At 43.7% G+C, this 19,496-nt stretch overlaps 2 pseudogenes across 2 annotated transcripts; one reads left to right on the forward strand and one right to left on the reverse strand.

Annotated features, from left to right (window-relative positions):
- Window positions 1–4,917: 4,917 nt before the first annotated feature.
- Window positions 4,918–5,259, reverse strand: LOC308514721 (cyclin-dependent kinase 2-associated protein 1-like; annotated as a pseudogene). Its single transcript has one exon. The product of its transcript is annotated as a cyclin-dependent kinase 2-associated protein 1-like (transcript).
- Window positions 5,260–16,363: 11,104 nt separating this feature from the next.
- LOC308513792 (Krueppel-like factor 17) lies at window positions 16,364–18,060 on the forward strand (annotated as a pseudogene). Its single transcript has 4 exons — window positions 16,364–16,757; window positions 17,189–17,196; window positions 17,227–17,397; window positions 17,614–18,060. The product of its transcript is annotated as a Krueppel-like factor 17 (transcript).
- Window positions 18,061–19,496: the final 1,436 nt, after the last annotated feature.

A 19,496-nucleotide genomic window follows, 5' to 3' on the forward strand; every position in this document is an offset into this window, starting at 1 on the left:
GAATCATTGATCGGCTTTCTCCTGCATAACCCACACTGGGGATCTAGCTTGCAACTCGGGCATGTGCCCTGACCAGGAATTGAACTGTGACTTCCTGGTTCATAGGTTGATGCTCAACCACTGAGAAACACCAGCAAGACAGCCTAAACATACTTTAAAAAGTGACTGTCATATATTGGGAAATGAGACATTAAAGTAATATGTAATCCTATATAATAAAAGGCTAATATGCAAATTGACCAAGCAGCAGAATGACAGGTCACTATGACACGCACTGACAACCAGGGAGTAGACTCTCAACACAAGAGCTGCCCCTGCTGGTCAGTGCACTTCCACAAGGGGAATGCCACTCAGCCAGAAGCCCTGAGCCAGGCTCACTGCTGGCAAGTGCAGCAGTGGTGGCAGGAGCCTCTCCCATGGGGATCGGGCCTAAGCCATCAGTAGGACATCCACTGAGGGCTCCTGGACTGAGAGAGGGCACAGGCCAGGCTGAGGACAACCTCCTCCCCAAGTGCATGAATTCTGTGCACCGGGCCTCTAGTATATTATAAAAACTCATGGAGGACATTAAAGGAGAGATCATCAGCAATACAATCACAGTAGGAGACTTTAATACTGCACTTACATCACTGGATAGATCTTTCAGACAAACACACTAGATGAGGTAAATTTAATTGATATTAACAAAACATTTCATCCCAAAACTACAAAATATACATCCTTCTCAAGTGCACATGAAATATTCTCAACAAGCTGGAACTAAGATAGCAGCATAGGTAAACACCGGAGATTGCTGCCTCGCACAACCACTTCAAAAATAGAACTAAAAGACGGAACAGACATCACTCAGAACCACAGGAAGGCTGGCTGAGTGGAAATTCTACAACTAGAAGGAAAGAGAAAAGCATACTGAGACTCAGAGGAGGTGCAGTGCAGAAAATACAAAGGTGCGGAGGTGCGTGCGGAGCGGGCTAGCAGCTGAGGGCGCAGTTGTCTGTTTCAATCGGGAGGGAGTCTCGGGCTCTGAGCTCCAGTTCCGGGGGAATCTCTGGGGACCCAGACTCATACAGGAGAAGCGGGACTGTCTGGCATCCGTCAGAACTCGAGGGCAGCTTTCTCTCTGAGGTTTGCAGTGGTTGCTGGGACTCTGAGAGGCAGAGCCTCTGGGGACGAGACTGAGAGCAGCCATAACTACTTGCTCCACCCACCCTGTTGATCCCCTGGGACCCGCCCTGCCCAAGCCTTGCACAGAGGCATTTGTGGGATAGCCTCAGGCAAAGGCTAGATTAGCACCTCCCTAGAGGACAGAAGTTCTCCCACTTCAGACACACCTGATTCTCACAACCAGTTGGCCTGGAGGTCAAATCTCCCCCCGTATTACCTACAACAATCAAGGCTTAACTACAACAAGACTGGGCACAAAGACCACAAGGGGGTGCACCAAGAAAGCATAACAAATGCAAAGACAAAGAAACAGGACACAACTGACAGAAATGGAGGATATAGAGTTCAAAACCACACTTTTAAAGTCTCTCAAGAACTGTCTAGAAGCCGCCGATAAACTTAGGAAGGCCCTCGAAAAGTCTGGTGAGACCACTGATAAATATAGTGAGATCCTCAAGAAATCTAATGAGACCCTTGATGTTGTGATAAAGAACCAACTAGAAATTAAGCATACACTTACTGAAATAAAGAATATTATACAGACTCCCAACAGCAGACTAGAGGATTGCAAGGATCAAGTCAATGATTTGAAATACAAAGAGCAAAAAACACCCAACCGGAAAAGCAAAATGAAAAAAGAATCCAAAAATACGAAGATAGTGTAAGGAGCCTCTGGGACAGCTTCAAGCGTACCAACATCAGAATTATAGGGGTGCCAGAAGATGAGAGAGAGCAAGATATTGAAAACCTATTTGAAGAAATAATGACAGAAAACTTCCCCTACCTGGTGAAAGAAATAGACTTACAAGTCCAGGAAGCGCAGAGAACCCCAAACAAAAGGAATCCAAAGAGGACCACACCAAGACACATCATAATTAAAATGCCAAGAGCAAAAGACAAAGAGAGAATCTTAAAAGCAGCAAGAGAAAGAAACTCAGTTACCTACAAGGGAATACCCTTACGACTGTCAGCTGATTTCTCAACAGAAACTTTGCAAGCCAGAAGGGAGTGGCAAGAAATATTCAAAGTGATGAATACCAAGAACCTACAACCAAGATTACTTTATCCAGCAAAGCTATCATTCAGAATTGAAGGTCAGATAAAGAGCTTCACAGATAAGGAAAAGCTAAAGGAGTTCATCACCACCAAACCAGCATTATATGAAATGCTGAAAGGTATCCTTTAAGAAGAGGAAGAAGAAAAAGGTAAAGATACAAATTATGAACAACAAATATGCATCTATCAACAAGTGAATCTAAGAAGCAAGTGAATAAATAATCTGATGAACAGAATGAACTGGTGATTATAATAGAATCAGGGACATAGAAAGGGAATGGACTGACTATTCTTGGGGGGGGGAAGGGGTGTGGGAGATGCAGGAGGAGACTGGACAAAAATCGTGCACCTATGGATGAGGACAGTGGGTGGGGAGTGAGGGCGGAGGGTGGGGTGGGAACTGGGAGGAAGGGAGTTATGCGGGGGGGGGGGGAGGAAAGAGGAACAAATGTAATAATCTGAACAATAAATATTTAATAAAAAAAAAAGAAATATTCTCAATGATAGACCACATGTTAGAACACAAAACAAGTCTCTACAAGTTAAGAATACAAGTCATATAAGCATCTTTTCAGATCACAGTGGCATGAAACTAGAAATCAACTACAGTTTCTTTCTTAAATGTATTTTTACTAGTGGCCCAGTGCATGAAATTCATGCACGGGGGGGTGGGGCGGGGAACGGGGAACCCTTTGGGGATGTCCGACTGCTGGTTTAGGCTCCATCCCTGGGATCCCCCTAACTGGCAGCCGCACATCCCTCTTGCAATCTGGGACCACTGGCTCCTAACTGCTCACCTGCCTGCCGACCTGATCTCCCTAACTGCTCTCCCTACTGGCCTGACCCCTCTAACTGCTCTCCCCTGCCAGCCTGATTGTCCTAACTGCTCTCCCCTGCCAGCTTGATCCCCCTAACTGCTCTCCCCTGCCGGCCTGATCTCCCCTAGCCACCTCTGCCTCGGCCCCACCACCATGGCTTTGTCCAAAAGGACATCCAGAAAGTTGTCTGGAAGTTGTTTGTTCTAATTAGCACATTACCCTTTTATTAGTATAGATTGATTTCAGAGAGGGAGGGAGATAGAAACATCAATGATGAGAATCATTGACTGACTGCCTCCTGCACGCCCCACACTGGGGATCAAACCCATAACCCAGGCATGTGCCCTGACCAGGAATTGAACTCTGGGCCCTTCAGTCCTCAGGCAGAGGCTCTATCCATTGAGCAACACTGGCCATGGATACACTTTCCCTTTCCACTGGGACGTGTTCTGTTTGCTGGAGCTGAAACACTGAAGCTGTCTCACTGGGGCAGAGTGGGGTGCAGTGGTTTGGAGTAGGTGAAGCCCCCTGAAAGCTGGAGAGGGGCCTTGTTTAACAGCCAGACTGTTTCACGGCTGTGCTGCCTCGCAGTTGAATGGCCACACTGTTGGGCTGTGTTACTGTCAGTGGGAGTTTACACAACTGAACTGTCTGCACGGATAGCTTCCTCCTCACCACACCCCCAAGCTGGGGGTTCCTCTTAGGGTTGAAGTGACACCGACCACCCTTGGTTAGTAGCCCAATCGGCCACTTTGGAAAGAGAAGTGGGGAATCCTGATTTTACGTGAATGCTCCAATTTCTTAAGTTGGCAACTAATGCGAACTTCAGATGTTTGGGCCAAACCAGAGAGGTGGTCAGGTCTGGTGTCCAGGCCACTTGGCGACACTGGGCTCAGCCCAGCTATAAAGTGACCCTAGGCGTCTGGGCAGGTGAAGGGGTTGGGGGTACGCTTGGGTAATTCTGATGTCACCCCACTTGGTTTTCTGGGTTTTTTTCCCCACTGATCATAATTTATTATAATCTGTTGGCAGCATAGATAGATATTAGTTACCAGAACTATGTCTTCATAGAAGTGGACAGTATGTAGCCATTCTATGGGGAACTGTGTGCACTTAAGCATCAGCATGATCTTTCAGTTTCTTTTTTTGTTGTTAATGAAAATAAGCTTTATTACATCAAGTAATAAATACATACAAAGATGCAAACACTATTAGTCACTGTCTTCCAGATGTTTGGATCCACTGATGGGAAAGGTGGAACTGAAATGTACATACATCCTTAGGGGAAATTTCAGGGGTCCTTGTCAGACGAGGTTCAATAAATTGCTCTTTCTTCTGTATTTATAACTTGTGCATTTTAAAGATTGACTTCAAAGTGCTAATAGTCATGCAAATGCTTCAGCAAAAAAAAAAAAAAAAGTTACATTGAAAAGAATTTATACTGTGTGGTGAATGGGCACTGGCTACTAAAGCGCTGCCTCAGGACTCACTGAAACAAACCCTCAGAGTTGGATCAGCTCAGAAGAGAAACATAAAAGAACCATGTGAGTAACAGAAATGTATCCAGAAGAGAAACACGTATCTGGGGGGCCAACTACAGTTTGCTGTGATAGGTAACTGACATGCATCATGTAAATCAATGCTTAAAAAAACAAAATGCCCTCGGTAGTTCCTAACTAATATGTAAATCTAATAACTGCAAAAATCTCTTCTCCATCTCAGCGATGGGAGGTTCAGAGCCTGATGAACCATGGGAGGGGCACGGGGAGGAGAAAGCAAGCTGTTACCATTTTGAAACCAAGTTTCATCTGAAGGGGGTGCAAGCATGAGCTGTCACTTCTTGGAAGAAGAGGGAAAGCCTTTCATGCTGACTTAGGGGCTAGGACCTGGTGTTCCGTTCCATCTTGTCCAAGCACTCCCGAACCAGCCTTGTCATGTGGATGATGCCTCGTTTCAGTCTCTCCATCGCGCTCTTGCTGCCCGCTTATGTGAGTCAGATCTCCTTCCCTAGTTCTTCAATGATGACCAGCAGCTCAGCATATTTGCTCTGGGGCACCTGGCTGTTCTCTGTTCCCTGCGTGTTAGAGATGGTGGTCCTAGTCACTCAGCAGCTGGCGTACTGGGAAGACGTTGCCATGCTGGTGGAAGGAGGGTGAACGCTCCCAGAGGCCTTGATGGAGGTGGCGGGCATGTGCATGGTCAAGTTTGGTTTGTAAGACATCCCCCCCCCCACAGCCCCCCCGCCTCCCGCTGTGGAGCGCAGGCCCCATGAGAGGGCATCGCAGCGGTGGTGGTGAGGCCAGGCGGTGGCGAGGTGGGCCTGGGGTCTGTGTGCCTGTCTGTGCGCCTGCCCAGCTCCCGCACACTTTTTGTTGTTGACAGCTCCGGCGCACTGACAAATATGGCTGTCCCCACTGACAAATATGGCTGTCCCCTCACCCTGACACTGCCGCAGTATCATGATCTTTCAGTTTCTTGATGTTCTGCTTGTGCTGCTCAATTTCTTTCTGCAGACGCTCAAGCTCCTTTTTATGATGAGTGATCTCTTCTTCATATTGTTTCTTCAAGGCTGCCAGCTGTTCTTTAATCCGCTCTGGGAAGTATCCTTCCTCTTCAGCCTTCTCCTTTTTTGTGAAGGTCCCCATGGCTTCCCTGATTGCGCCTGCCTTGGAGCTGAAATTATCTGACCATTGCAGCCAAAGCCTCTGGCTTGCATGACCCTCACCCCCCACACTTCAAGCTGCAGATGTGCCACTGACGCAGAGACTGCCCTGGTTGTCAGTGCCGCGCAGTTCTGGACCACCCCACTTAGTTTTAAATGCAAACCTTCCTTGGACAGGCCTTGAAGGTCTTTTTTCCACAGCGATCACAGGGTAGCAGGCCAGCCGGCACCCACGCCTGGGAGGATCCAGGGGTGCCGGCTGGCCTGCACCGGGGCTCTCTCTGCCCCCGATCGCCATGGCAATCACCGGGTAGCAGGCCGGGGCTCTCTCTGCCCCCGATCGCCATGGCGATCACTGGGTAGCAGGCCAGCCAGCACCAACAGCCCCGGGGGTTGGGAGGTGCCGGCTGGCCTGGCTGGGGCTCTCTCTGCCCCCAATGGCCATGGCGATCACGGGGTAGCAGGCCAGCCGGCACCCACAGCCCGGGGGGTCCGGGTGCCGGCTGGCCTGGCTGGGGCTCTCTCTGCCCCTGATCACTATGGCAATCACGGGGAAGCAGCTCTCTCTGCCTCCAATCCACAATGCAATCACTGATCACCGGCTGTCTTTGCCTGCTCCCCACCTCTTGCCTGCCGGCTGGGTTTCCCATCCCTTTCGCCTCCCAGCATTGCTACTATGTATTCAAATTAACCGCCATCTTGGCTGGCAGTTAATTTGCATATCGCCCTGATTAGCCAATGGGAAGGGTAGTGGTTGTACGCTAATTACCATGTTTCTCTTTTATTAGATAGGATTGTTGATAATATTACAGATATCTCCCATTTTCCCCACTTCACACCCCTCCTCCCAGCCCCTAAACCTCCCCACCCCAGGTCTTCATTACCCTGTTTTTCATGTCCATGGGCTATGCTTATAAGTATATCTGTTATTTGGTTTACTTCTTCTCGTCCCCCCAATCCCACATTGAGGTTGTTAAGTCTGTTCCATGCCTCCATGTTTCGGGTCTTATTTTGTTGGTCAATTCATTCTGTTCATTAGATTGCACAAATAAGTGAGATCATGTTATATTTGTCTTTCTCAGATTGGCTTATTTCACTGCACATAATATTTTCCAGGTCCATCCATGCTGTCCCAAAGAGTAAGAGATTCCTCATTTTTACAGCTGCCTAGTATTTTAAAGCTTAAATGTCCCACCGCTTTTTTATCCATTCATCTACTGATAGACAATTGAGCTATTTCCAAATCTTAGCTATTGTAAATAATGCTGCTATGAGCATAAGGGTGTATATATTGTTTCTGATTGGAGTTTTGGGTTTTTAGGATATATTTCCAGAATTGGGAATGCTGGGTCAAAAGGAAGTTCCATTTTTAATATTTTGAGGAAATTCCATACTGTTTTCCATAGTGACTGTACCAATCTGCATTCCCACCAGCAGTGAACTAGAGTTCCCTTGTCTCCACATCCTCGCCAACACTTGTTTGTTGATATTTTAATAATAGTCATTCTGACAGGTGTGAGGTGATATCTCCTTGGGATTTTAATTTGCCTCTCTGATGATTAGGGAGCTTGAGTATTTTTTCATATGTCTCTTGCCATTTGTATGTCCTCTTTGGATAAATGTCTATTTAGGTCTTCTGCCCATTTTTTAATTACATTGTTTGTCTTCCTTTTGTTAAGTGATATGAGTACTTTATATATTTTGGATATTGACTCCTTATCAGAAGTATCATTGGCAAAAATGTTGGTTCCCTTTTCATTCTGATGCTGCAGAAGCTTTTTATTTTGATGTAGTCCTATTTGTTTATTTTCTCCTTTAGTTTCCTTTGCCCTAGGACAGTGGTCGGCAAACTGTGGCTCACGAGCCACATGCGGCTCTTTGGCCCCTTGAGTGTGGCTCTTCCACAAAATATCGACATCTGTGCATGGGCCACGAAGTTTCAATCGCACTGTACATGCGCGCCCACATGTGGTATTTTGTGGAAGAGCCACACTCAAGGGGCCAAAGAGCTGCATGTGGCTCGCGAGCCACAGTTTGCCTACCACTGCCCTAGGAGATGCATCCATAAACATTGCTATGTGAGATGTCTGACATTTTTACTGCCTATGTTCTTCTCTAATATTTCTATGGTGACATACCTTAAATTTAAGTATTTTATCTATCTTGAGTTTATTTTTGTTTATGGTGTAAGTTGGTGGTCTAGTTTCATCTTTTTGCATGTGTCTGTTTAGTCTTCCCATCACCATTTGTTGAAGAGAGTGTCTTTATTCCATTGTATGTTCTTGCCTCCTTTGTCAAATGTTTTTTTTAATTAAATCTTTATTGTTCAGATTATTACATTTGTTCCTCTTTTTTCTCCCCATAACTCCCCTCCTCCCAGTTCCCGCCCCACCCTCCGCCCTCACTCCCCACCCACTGTCCTCATCCATAGGTGCATGATTTTTGTCCAGTCTCTTCCTGCATCTCCCACACCCCTTCCCCCCCCCAAGAATAGTCAGTCCATTCCCTTTCTATGTCCCTGATTCTATTATAATCACCAGTTCATTCTGTTCATCAGATTATTTATTCACTTGCTTCTTAGATTCACTTGTTGATAGATGCATATTTGTTGTTCATAATTTGTATCTTTACCTTTTTCTTCCTCTTCCTCTTCTTAAAGGATACCTTTCAGCATTTCATATAAGACTGGTTTGGTGGTGATGAACTCCTTTAGCTTTTCCTTATCTGTGAAGCTCTTTATCTGACCTTCAATTCTGAATGATAGCTTTGCTGGATAAAGTAATCTTGGTTGTAGGTTCTTGGTATTCATCACTTTGAATATTTCTTGCCACTCCCTTCTGGCTTGCAAAGTTTCTGTTGAGAAATCAGCTGACAGTCGTAAGGGTATTCCCCTGTAGGTAACTGAGTTTCTTTCTCTTGCTGCTTTTAAGATTCTCTCTTTGTCTTTTGCTCTTGGCATTTTAATTATGATGTGTCTTGGTGTGGTCCTCTTTGGATTCCTTTTGTTTGGGGTTCTCTGCGCTTCCTGGACTTGTAAGTCTATTTCTTTCACCAGGTGGGGGAAGTTTTCTGTCATTATTTCTTCAAATAGGTTTTCAATATCTTGCTCTCTCTCATCTTCTGGCACCCCTATAATTCTGATGTTGGTACGCTTGAAGCTGTCCCAGAGGCTCCTTACACTATCCTCGCATTTTTGGATTCTTTTTTCATTCCGCCCTCCAGTTGGGTGTTTTTTGCTTCCTCGCATTTCAAATCATTGACTTGATTCTTGCGCTCCTCTGGTCTGCTGTCGGGAGTTTGTATAATATTCGTTATTTCAGTCTGTGTATGCTTAATTTCTAGTTGGTTCCCCATCATAACATCGAGGGTCTCATTAGTTTTCTTGTAGATCTCATTAAGTTTATCGGCGGCTTCTAAACAGTTCTTGAGAGACCTTAAAAGTGTGGTTCTGAACTCTAGATCTTCCATTGACAATTTTGTCCTGTTTCTTTGTCTCCGCATTTTGTTATGCTTTCTTGGTGCACCCCCTAGTGGTCTTTGTGCGCAGTCTTGTAGTTAAGCCTTGATTGTTGTAGCTAATACCAGGGAGGGTTTGACCTCCAGGCCAAGTGGCTGTGAGAATCAGCTGTGTCTGCAGTGAGAGAACTTCTGTCCTCTAGGGAGGTGCTAATCTAGCCTTTGCCTGAGGCTATCCGGCAAGTGCCTCTGTGCAGGGCTTGGGCGGGGCGGGTCGCACAGGATCAACAGGGTGGGCCAGAGAGAGCAGTTATGGCGGCTCTCAGTCCTGTCCCCAGGGGCTCTGCCTCTCTGAGTCCCAGCAACCGCTGCAAACCTCGGAGAGAAAGCTGCACTCGCTCTGACCGAAGCCAGACAGTCCCACTTCTCCCGTTTGAGTCTGGGTCCCTAAAGACTCGCCCGTATCTGGAGCTCAGAGTCTGCAACTCCCTCCTGATTGAAAACGCCAACCGCGCCCTCCGCCGCCAGCCCGCTCCACGCACTCCGCACCTCAGAATTTGACTTCAGCACTGCGCCTCCTCTGAGTGTCTGTATGCGTTTCTCTTTCCTCCTAGTTGTAGGACTTCCACTCAGCCAGTGTTCCTGTGGTTCTGGGTGATGTCCGTTCCGTCTTTTAGTTTCACTTTTGAAGTAGTTGTTCAAGGCAGCAAACTCCGGCGTTAACCTATGCCGCCATCTTGGTTCTCCCTCAAATGTTAACTGACTGTAATTATATGGGTCAATTTCTAAGGGTCTCTGTTCTGATCCATTGGTCTATATGTCTTTTCTTGTGCCAGTGCCAGGCTGTTTTGGTTATAATGGCTTTGTAGTATAGTTTGATATCTGGTATTGTGATCCCTCCAACTTCCTTCTTCTTTCTCAGTATGTCTGTAGTTATCCATATAAAGTTTTGGAGTATTTGTTCTAGTACTGTGAAGTATGTTGTTGATATTTTAATAGGGATTGTGTTGAATCTATAGATTGCTTTGGGTAGTATAGACCTTTCAATAATGTTAATTATTCCAATCCATGAACATGGTATATACTTACATATGTTTGCATCTTCCTCTATTTCTTTTTTCAATGTTCTATAGTTTTCCAAGTACAGGTCTTTTACCTCCTTGGTTAAGTTTATTCCTAGTTATTTTATTTGTTGTTGTTGTTGCAATGGTAAATGGAATTGCTTTTTTAGTTTCTCTTTCCGAGAGTTCATTATTGGTGTATAAAAATGCCATCAATTTTGTATCCTGCTACCTTGCCGCATTCACTTACTAAGTCTAGTAGTTTCCTAGTGGAATCTAGGGTTTTCTATGTACAATGTCATGTGATCTGCAAATCATGACAGTTTTACTTCCTCCTTTCCAATTTGGGTACCTTTTATCTTTTGTCTGATTGCTCTGGCTAGGACTTCCAGTACTATGTTGAATAAAAGTGGTGAAAGCAGACATTTTTGTCTTGTTCTTGTTCTTGTTCTTAAGGGAAACCCTTTTATTTTTGACCCTTTGAGTATTATGTTGGCTGTAGATTTGTCATATATGGCCTTTCTTATGTTGTGGTATGATCCCTCTTTTCCAACTTTACTGAGTTTTTATTAAAAAAAAAAGTGCTGAATTTTATCGAATGCTTTTTCTGCATCTATTGATATAATCATGTGGTTTTTATCTTTCACTAGAGGTTCGTGCACAAAATTCATGCACGGGTAGGGTTCCTAGGCCTGGCCAGCAATCAGGGCCGATCAGATTCCCCGCCTCCCCACCTTCCCACCTCTCCACCTTCTCCTTCCCTTGCTGCCCGCCTGTGTACCACCACCACACAGTCCCCACCCCCAACCTCCTTCCCTTGCCACCTGTGCACTGCCATCGCAGTTTCCCCTGCCTCCCCACCTCCCCGCCTCCTCCTTCCCTCACTCCCTCAGTGCCCTGCCACTACCGCTGGTCACCCACCATGTTCTGCACTCCCAGTCTCCCAGTCAAACTCCTGGGGGGACACTTTGCATATTAGCCTTTTATATATATAGAATTTCTTTATGTGATGTATCTCATTTATTGATTTGTGACTATTATACCAGCCTTGCATCCCTGGAATAAAACCCACTTGATCATGGTGTATGATCTTTTTAAAATATTGCTGGATTTGATTTGCTAATATTTTGTTGAGAATTTTAGCACCTGTGTTCATCAAAGATATTAGCTTGTAATTTTCTGTCTTTACCTGGTTTTGGAATTATGATAATGCTGGCTTCATAAAAAGATCTTGGAGGTGTTCCTTCCTATTGTATTTTTTGTAATAGTTTGAGGAACGTAGGTGTTAGTTCTTTTTTGAATGTTTGATAATATTCACCTGTAAGTCCATATGGTCCAGGACTTTTGCTTGCTGGAAATTTTTTAATTACTGCTTCAATTTCATCAATAGTTATTAGCCTACTCAGATTTCTGATTCTTCATGATTGAGTGTTGGAAGATTGTATTTTTCTAGGAATTTTTCCCAGGTTGTCCAGTTTGTTGGCAATTATTCATTCATAGTATTTGCTTACAATCCTTGTATTTCTGTGGTGTCCATTTTGTTATATTGCCTCTTTCGTTTCTGATTTTACTTATTTGGGTCATCTTTCTTTCTTGATGAGTCTGGCTAGGGGTTCATCAATCTTATTTATCTTTTCAAAGAACCAGCTTTTGGATTTATTGATCAAGAACCAGATTTTGGATTTATTGATCTTTTGTACTTTTTCTTGTCTTTTTTTTTAGTTTCTATGAAATTTATTTCCACTCTGATCTTTATTATGTCCTTCCTTCTACTTCCTCTGGGCTTTTCTTGCTGTTCTCTTTATAATTTATCTAGTTGTAGGGATAGATAGGTTACTAGTTATTTTTCTTGTTTCTTGAAATAGGCCTGTAGTGCTATTACCTTCCCTCTCAGGACTGCTTTTGCCATGTCCCATAGATTTTATGTGGTTGTATGTTCAATTCATTTGTTTCCAGGATGTTTTTATTTTTATTTTATTTTATTTTTTTGCTTGATCTCATTGACCACCTATCATTGTTTAATAACATGCTATTTAGCCTCCATGTTTTTGAGGAATTTTTTATTATTGTCATTGATTTCTAACTTCATGCCATTGTGATACAAGAAGATGCTTGGTATTATATCAGTCTTCTTGATTTTGCATAGACTTATTTTGTACCCTACATGTGGTCTATCTTTGAGAATGGTCCATGTGCACTTGAGAAGAATGAATATTCTGTTGCTTTGGTGTGAAATGTCCTGTAAATATCCGTTAGATCCATATGATCTAAGTGATCCATTTAAGGCCTATGTTTCCTTGTTAATTTTTTGTCTAGAAGATCTATCCCGTGATGTCAGTGGGGTGTTAAAGTCCCCTACTGTGAATGTATTGCTGTTAATCTCTCCCTTAAAGTCCATCAAGAGTTTTTCATGTACTTGTATGCTCCTATATTGGGTCCATATGTGATTACAAGGGTTATAGTTTCTTGTTGAATCATTTGTTTTAGTATTGTGAATTGGCCTTTTCTCTTGTCATGACCCATATCAGTATAGTCAATTAATCTGCTAATAAAAGCCTAGGTGGCCCTTGCACCTTCACACCCTCACATCATCACAAGATGGCCGCCCCCATGTCATCACAAGATGGTCACCACAAGAGGGCCTCAACAAAGATGGCTGCCAAAAGATGGATGGCAGGGGAGGGCAGTTGGGGGCAACCAGGCCTGCAAGGGGGCAGTTAGGCATAATCAGGCCTGCAGGGGAGCAGTTAGGGAGCGATCAGGCTGGCAGGCAGAAGCTGTTAGGGGCAATCAGGCAAGCAGGCAAGTGGTTAGGAGCCAGCAGTCCCGGATTGTGAGAGGCATGTCTGACCGCTGGTTTAGGCCCTATCCTGACTGCCAATAGGCATTCTGACATCCCCCGAGGGGTCCCAGATTGGAGAGGGTGTAGGCTGGGCTGAGGGACACCCCTCAGTGCACGAATTTTGTACACCAGGCCTCTGGTACAGTGATGGCGAAGCTTTTGAGCTCAGCGTGTCAGCATTTTGAAAAACCCTAACTTAACTCTGGTGCCGTGTCACATATACAAATGTTTTGATATTTGCAACCATAGTAAAACAAATATTTATATTTTTGATATTTATTTTATATATTTAAATGCCACTTAACAAAGAAAAATCAACCAAAAAAATGAGTTCACGTGTCACCTCTGACTAGCATATCATAGATTCGCCATCACTGCTCTAGTATTTGATAAAGAAAGTAAGAGAATACAATGGAGTAAAGGCAGTCTCTTCAATTAAATGGTGTAGGGAAAATTATAAAGATACATGCAAAAAAAAAAATTAAACTAGACCACCAACTTTCACCATACACAAGAATGTACTCAAAATAGATAAAAGACATAAATGTAAGTTACAAAAACCATAAAAATCCTAGAAGAAAACATAGGCAGTAAAATCTCAGACATCTCACAAAGTATAATTTTCACCAATACATCTCCTAGGGCAGGAGAAACAAAGAAAAAAATGAACTACAAAGCTTCTGTACAGCAGAAGAAACCATCTTCAAAATGAAAAGGGAACCCACTGTATGGGAGAACATATTCACCAATGCTACATCTGATAAGGGGCTAATTTCTAAAATATATAAAGAAATCATATAACTCAACAAAAGGAAGACAAACAATCCAATCAAAAAATGGGCAAAGGACCTGAATAGACACTGCTCCAAAGAGGACATACAGATGGCCAATAGACATATGAAAAAATGCTCAATGTCACTAATCATTAGAGAGATTCAAATTAAAACTACAGTGAGGTACCACTTCACACCTGCCAGAATGGCTATCTTCAATAAATCAACAAACAACAAGTGCTGGTGAGGATGTGGGAAAAAGGGAAACCTCATGCACTGTTGATGTAATGCATACTGGTGCAGCCACTGTGGAAAACAGTATGGAAATTTCTCAAGATATTAAAAATGGAATTGCTATTTGACCCAGCAACCCCCACTTCTGGAAATATATCCTAAGAAGCCTGAAACACCAATCAGAAATAATTTATGCACCCTATATTCATAGCAATATTTTTTACAATAGCTAAGATCTGGAAACAGCCCAAGTGCCTATCAGTAGATGAGTGGGTAAAAAAGCTGTGGTACATTTACACAGTGGAATACCTTGCAGCTGTAAAAAAGAAAAATCTCTTACCCTTTGAGACAGCATGGATGCTCTGTTATTATTATGCTAAGTGAAATAAGCCAGTCAGAGAATGAAAAATATAACATGATCTCACTTATTTTAGATGAGCAAAATAGGTCTAGAGATATAGAAACATGGAACAGACTGACAGACCTCAGAGAGAAGGGGGGGGGGGACAAAGGAGGGTAGGAAGAGATTAACCAAAGAATTTATATGCATGTATGCATAGCCCATGGATACAGACAATAGAGCAGTGGAGGCCGGGGGGGGGGGGGGGATGGGAGTCGGGTGGAGGGGGGAAAGGTGGGATAAATATGGGACATCTGTAATACTCTCAACAATAAAAATAAATTTTAAAAAATAAATTATTTCTACAAATTAGGCCTTGGACAGTTGGTTGGAGCATTATCCTATACACCAAAAGATTGTGGGTTTGATTCCCATGCCTGGCATATACCTAGGTTGCATGTTTGATCAGGCACATACAGAAGGCAACTAATCAATGTTTCTCCTTTTCTCTCTCTCTCTCTCTCTCTCTCTCTCTCTCTCTCTCTCTCTTTTCCTCTCTGTAAAAAGCAATAAAAATCTATACTCAGGTGAGGATTAAAAAAAAAAAAGCTATATGTCTAATCACTGGGTTGTGCACCTGAAATGAATATAGTATTGTACATCAACTGTAATTGAAAAATAAAAAATTACATTTAAAAAAAAAGAAAGAATGACAATTTCATTTGGATTAAATGAATTAAATGCTCCAATAAAAAGAAATGGGTTGGCTAAATGGCTAATAGAACAAGACCCATACATATGCTGCCTACCAAGAGACCCACTACAAATCAAAAGATACACACTGAAAGTAAAGGGACTGAAAGTAAAGGGACCGGAAAAGAATTTTCATGTAAATGGAGATGCAAAAAAGAAAGCTAGGGTAGCAATACTTATATCAGACAAAATAGACTTTAAAAGGAGGCTATAAAAGTAATAGAGAAGGGCATTTTATAATGAAAAAGGGATCGATCCAAGAAGAGGACATAACCTTGTAAACATTTACGCAACCAATGCAGGAGCACCTAAAGATATAAAGCAAATATTGATGGACATAAAGGGAGGGATCAACAGTAATACAGTGATAGTAGGGGACTTTAAAAGCACCATTGATGCCCTAGCCAGTTTGGCTCAGTGGACAGAGTGTCAGCCTGTGGATTGAAGGGTCCTAGGTTCAATTCCAGTCAAGGGCATGTACCTTGATTGAGGCTCGATCACTGGCCCTGGCCAGCTGAGGTGCAAATGGTAGGCAACCAATTGATGTGTCTCTTTCACATTGATGTTTCTCTCTGTGTGTCTCTTCCCCTCCCTTCCACTCTCTCTAAAGATCAATGGGAGAAAAGGTATACTCGGGTAAGGATTAGATAAATAAATAAGATACAATACCTAGGAATAAGCATAACCAAGGAGGTAATTCTCAACAAACTTAAAAAGACTGAAATCCTATCAAGTATCTACTCTGACCACAATGGTATGAAACTAGAAATCAATTACAAGAAGAAAAATGAAAAATACAAGAAAATACATGAGGCTAAATAAATTGCTACTAAAAAATAATGTGTTAACAATGAAATCAAGAAAGAAACCAAAAGATACATTTAGACAAATAATGAAAATACAACACCCCAAAAATCTATGGGACACAGCCAAAGCAGTTCTAAGAGGGAAATTCATAGAAATACAGGTCTACCTCAAGAAACAAAAGAGCCCTAGCCAGTGTGGCTCAGTTGGTTGAGCATCATCTCATGCACCAAGAGGATGCTGGTTCAATTCCTGGTCAGGGCACATACCTGGGTTGTGGGCTCAATTCCCAGTAGGGGGCATGCAGGAGACAGTCAACTGATGTTTCTCTCATCTATGTGTTTCTCCCTCTCCCTTCCTCTCTCTCTACAATCAATAAAAACATAATCTTTTTAAAAAAAAAAAAAGAAATAAATAAACAGATCAACATTCAACCTGTGATGCTGAGGCAGCGGGGCTCAGCTCTGTCCGGACATGGTCTGGACTCGCACATAGTTCCATGGTGCATGGATCCCAGGCTGAGATGGAGCAAGAGGAGGAGGTGCTGAACCAGTGGCAGGCAGCTCCACACCAGATGGCAGGGAATATTGAGAAGTCAATGTGCATCTTGGACATGTCTCCATCTCCCAAAAGCAGTGGAGTGCACACCTCTTAGAACCATGGTACATCAGGCATTCAACACATCCTTCAGGGTCCACAGTTGGAGAAGATCCCCTAGGTTTCTGCTCAGGAGCCCAGGCAGAACGCAAATGAAATGGGGCCACAGTTTAGTGTGTTACTGCCTTGAGCATAATGTGAACTTTTGATCCCAAGTGACTTTCCCTCCTTCTGTTATGGGTTGGCTCAGCGAGATAGACCACCGACTCAGAATTTAAGTTTAAGAGCCTTTATTAAGCTGGCCAGCTGACCACAGCACCTATCTCCCCATCTGGGAGCTTCGGAGCATGTGGCAGAGATCAAGGGTGCAGTATGATCCTTTATAGCAAAACAGTGTTACCTTAGAAGTTCACAGAAAGTTCATAAGCACAAAGGGGAGGTAAACGGAGTCACACCTGGCTGGAGCATATCATAACATATTGTTTTTCTAAGACAAGCTAGCAATTTTTCTTTCATGATTCCTAACCCTGACACAATCCTTCTCCATATCCTGACACAATCCCTCTACATACGTCAGTCCCCCCCTCCCAGCACATTCAGTTTCTCATGTTTCATTTCCCCCCCTTAGCACATTCTGTAACATTCTGTAACCCTTCCATGGCTCAGTCCCACACCCTGTAACACTTCCCAAATGATTTACTGTCAGAGAATGTCACCCTCTCAAACAGGAATGATGATTTTCAAGGGGTCCCAAATGATGTCCTTTGGAGAGCCCAATATTCCAAGGGTGGTCCTGACCTTCAGTGGGAATCTAAGCATGCCCCCCATGGGCCACCAGTCACAGCGTTTCACATTCGGACACCAACAATGCATTATTCTGGCCATTCTAATAGAAACCGTTTGACACCTAAAATGTTATTGCCATCTGCTGGGGTCCAGGCAGGGCTCTCCTCTTTGGCTCAGATGTTGCCACCTAGAGATCCCCACAACTGTGGAATGCCCTCAGATGGGTCCTCATCATTGCTGACTTTAAAATCCCTGAACTCTTGTTAGCCAGCCAGCCTCCCAGGAAGACCTGTTCCTATCTGAGCAGCCCATATCTTCTCCACAAAGAGCAGAGCAGAATTGCAGGGTCCCAGAAAGGCTCACAGGAGCAGATCTCCAGTTGCAAGGCCTCACTGCTGCCAGTATGAGAACTTTAGAAAAGCTTACACCAAGCGCTCCCACCTCCTGAGTCACCAACGCAAACACACAGTTGAGAGGCCCTATAAATGTGAGTGGGAAGGTTTTACGTGGTCTTTCTTCCATTCTGATGAGCTTGGACAACATATGTGGATACACGCCAGATACAGGCCACATAGATGTGATCAATGCGGCCAAGAATTCATGAGATCTGACCATCTCAGGCAACACCAAAAGACTCATCTGTGGATTCCAGGATCTCCCAATCCACAGGCCAACGATGAAAAGATGGCTGGTCTTCCTGCTCCTGGTCTTTAGTCAGTCTATTCTTCCCTTCATTTTGGCTTCTCTACCCAGATCCTGCTTGACTCTGACCAGCTAGTCTCTTTAGTAGGTATAAGCTTATTTGCAGACTGAGAAAGATTATGAGGCAGTGTTGAATGAAGCCCATATTAGCTGGACCCCATCAGGAACTCTTCAAAAAATAGATGTCATCACCTCTTTGGGGCCACTTACTGTTGCTGAGTTTATCTACATGGAAAGATGAAGCAAAGTAAAGATTGTGAGCTTTATTAAAAAGCTCTTTATGTCACTCTCCAACTTGAAACTCTTCAGTGACTCTCCTTGCCTGCTACAAAAAATCCAAGATCTTTATTTTGGTCTTCCACAGTTTCCAGAGCCAGGCTATGTTCAAATCCTGAACATACCACTTACTGGCCATAAGACCTTGGCAAAGGTCTTCTGGTAAGTGAAAAAAATACTATTAGACTGTTTGGGACACATCTTATGTATTGAATCAGATTCTGTCCAGAATTCACCAGCCACATGCCCAAAGTTTGTCTCCTCCCACCACTTTTTTTTTTTTAAAACAGTTTCATATTCTTTTTTTTTAAAATATATTTTATTGATTTTTGACAGAGAGGAAGGGAGAGAGATAGAGAGTCAGAAACATTGACGAGAGAAACATCGATCAGCCGCCTCCTGCACATCCCCCACTGGGGATGTGCCTGCAACCCAGGTACATGCCCTTGACCGGAATCGAACCTGGGACCTTTCAGTCCGCAGGCCGATGCTCTATCCACTGAGCCAAACCGGTTTTTGGCTCCTCCCACCACTTTAAGACTTGGATGGAATGGCCCACTGCAGGGCATGGGATCTGGCATTTTGAGTAGGCACTAGCAACACAGAAGCATGGGGGAGTTAATCCTCTTGGGCAACATTTGACTAATGAGAGTTGGGAAAGACCAGGGCATATAAATTCCCTCTTCTTTCCTCCCTTCCTTGAATTGCTGCAAGACACTGTTTCTCCAAATAATACACCCAATGGGGAGATGTCCCAAGTAGCCAGTGAACACACCTGCTGTGCTTCAAGATTTGTCATGAAGCAGGATCCCACCTGATATTACCTTGCATTGCCTCCCATTCTCCCTGCCTTGCTTTTCTTTTCTCCCTCTCACTGCCTTGGGTTTACACCACCAAATATAATATTGGTATGTCATTCTTGTGTTAGGCTCTGTTTTCTAGGTGACTTAGGGGTGGAGGACATTAGAATGGGGCAGAGAAGGACAAACCCACTGTAACTTCACCTTCTCCTTACAGAGCTCAGGTACCAGATACCTTGTATTAAATGGCCTGTTCTGCTCCTCCCCTTGGGTTGAGTGTATAAATGGCTATCCTGACAACTCAACCAGGTACTTCAAACCTCATTTCTGGACTTCTCAGCCAGCGTTTTTCTGACCAGCAAACTAATAGAA

The sequence above is a fragment of the Myotis nattereri genome (assembly GCF_964212035.1).
Source record: "Myotis nattereri genome assembly, chromosome: 2".
Lineage (NCBI taxonomy): Eukaryota > Metazoa > Chordata > Mammalia > Chiroptera > Vespertilionidae > Myotis > Myotis nattereri.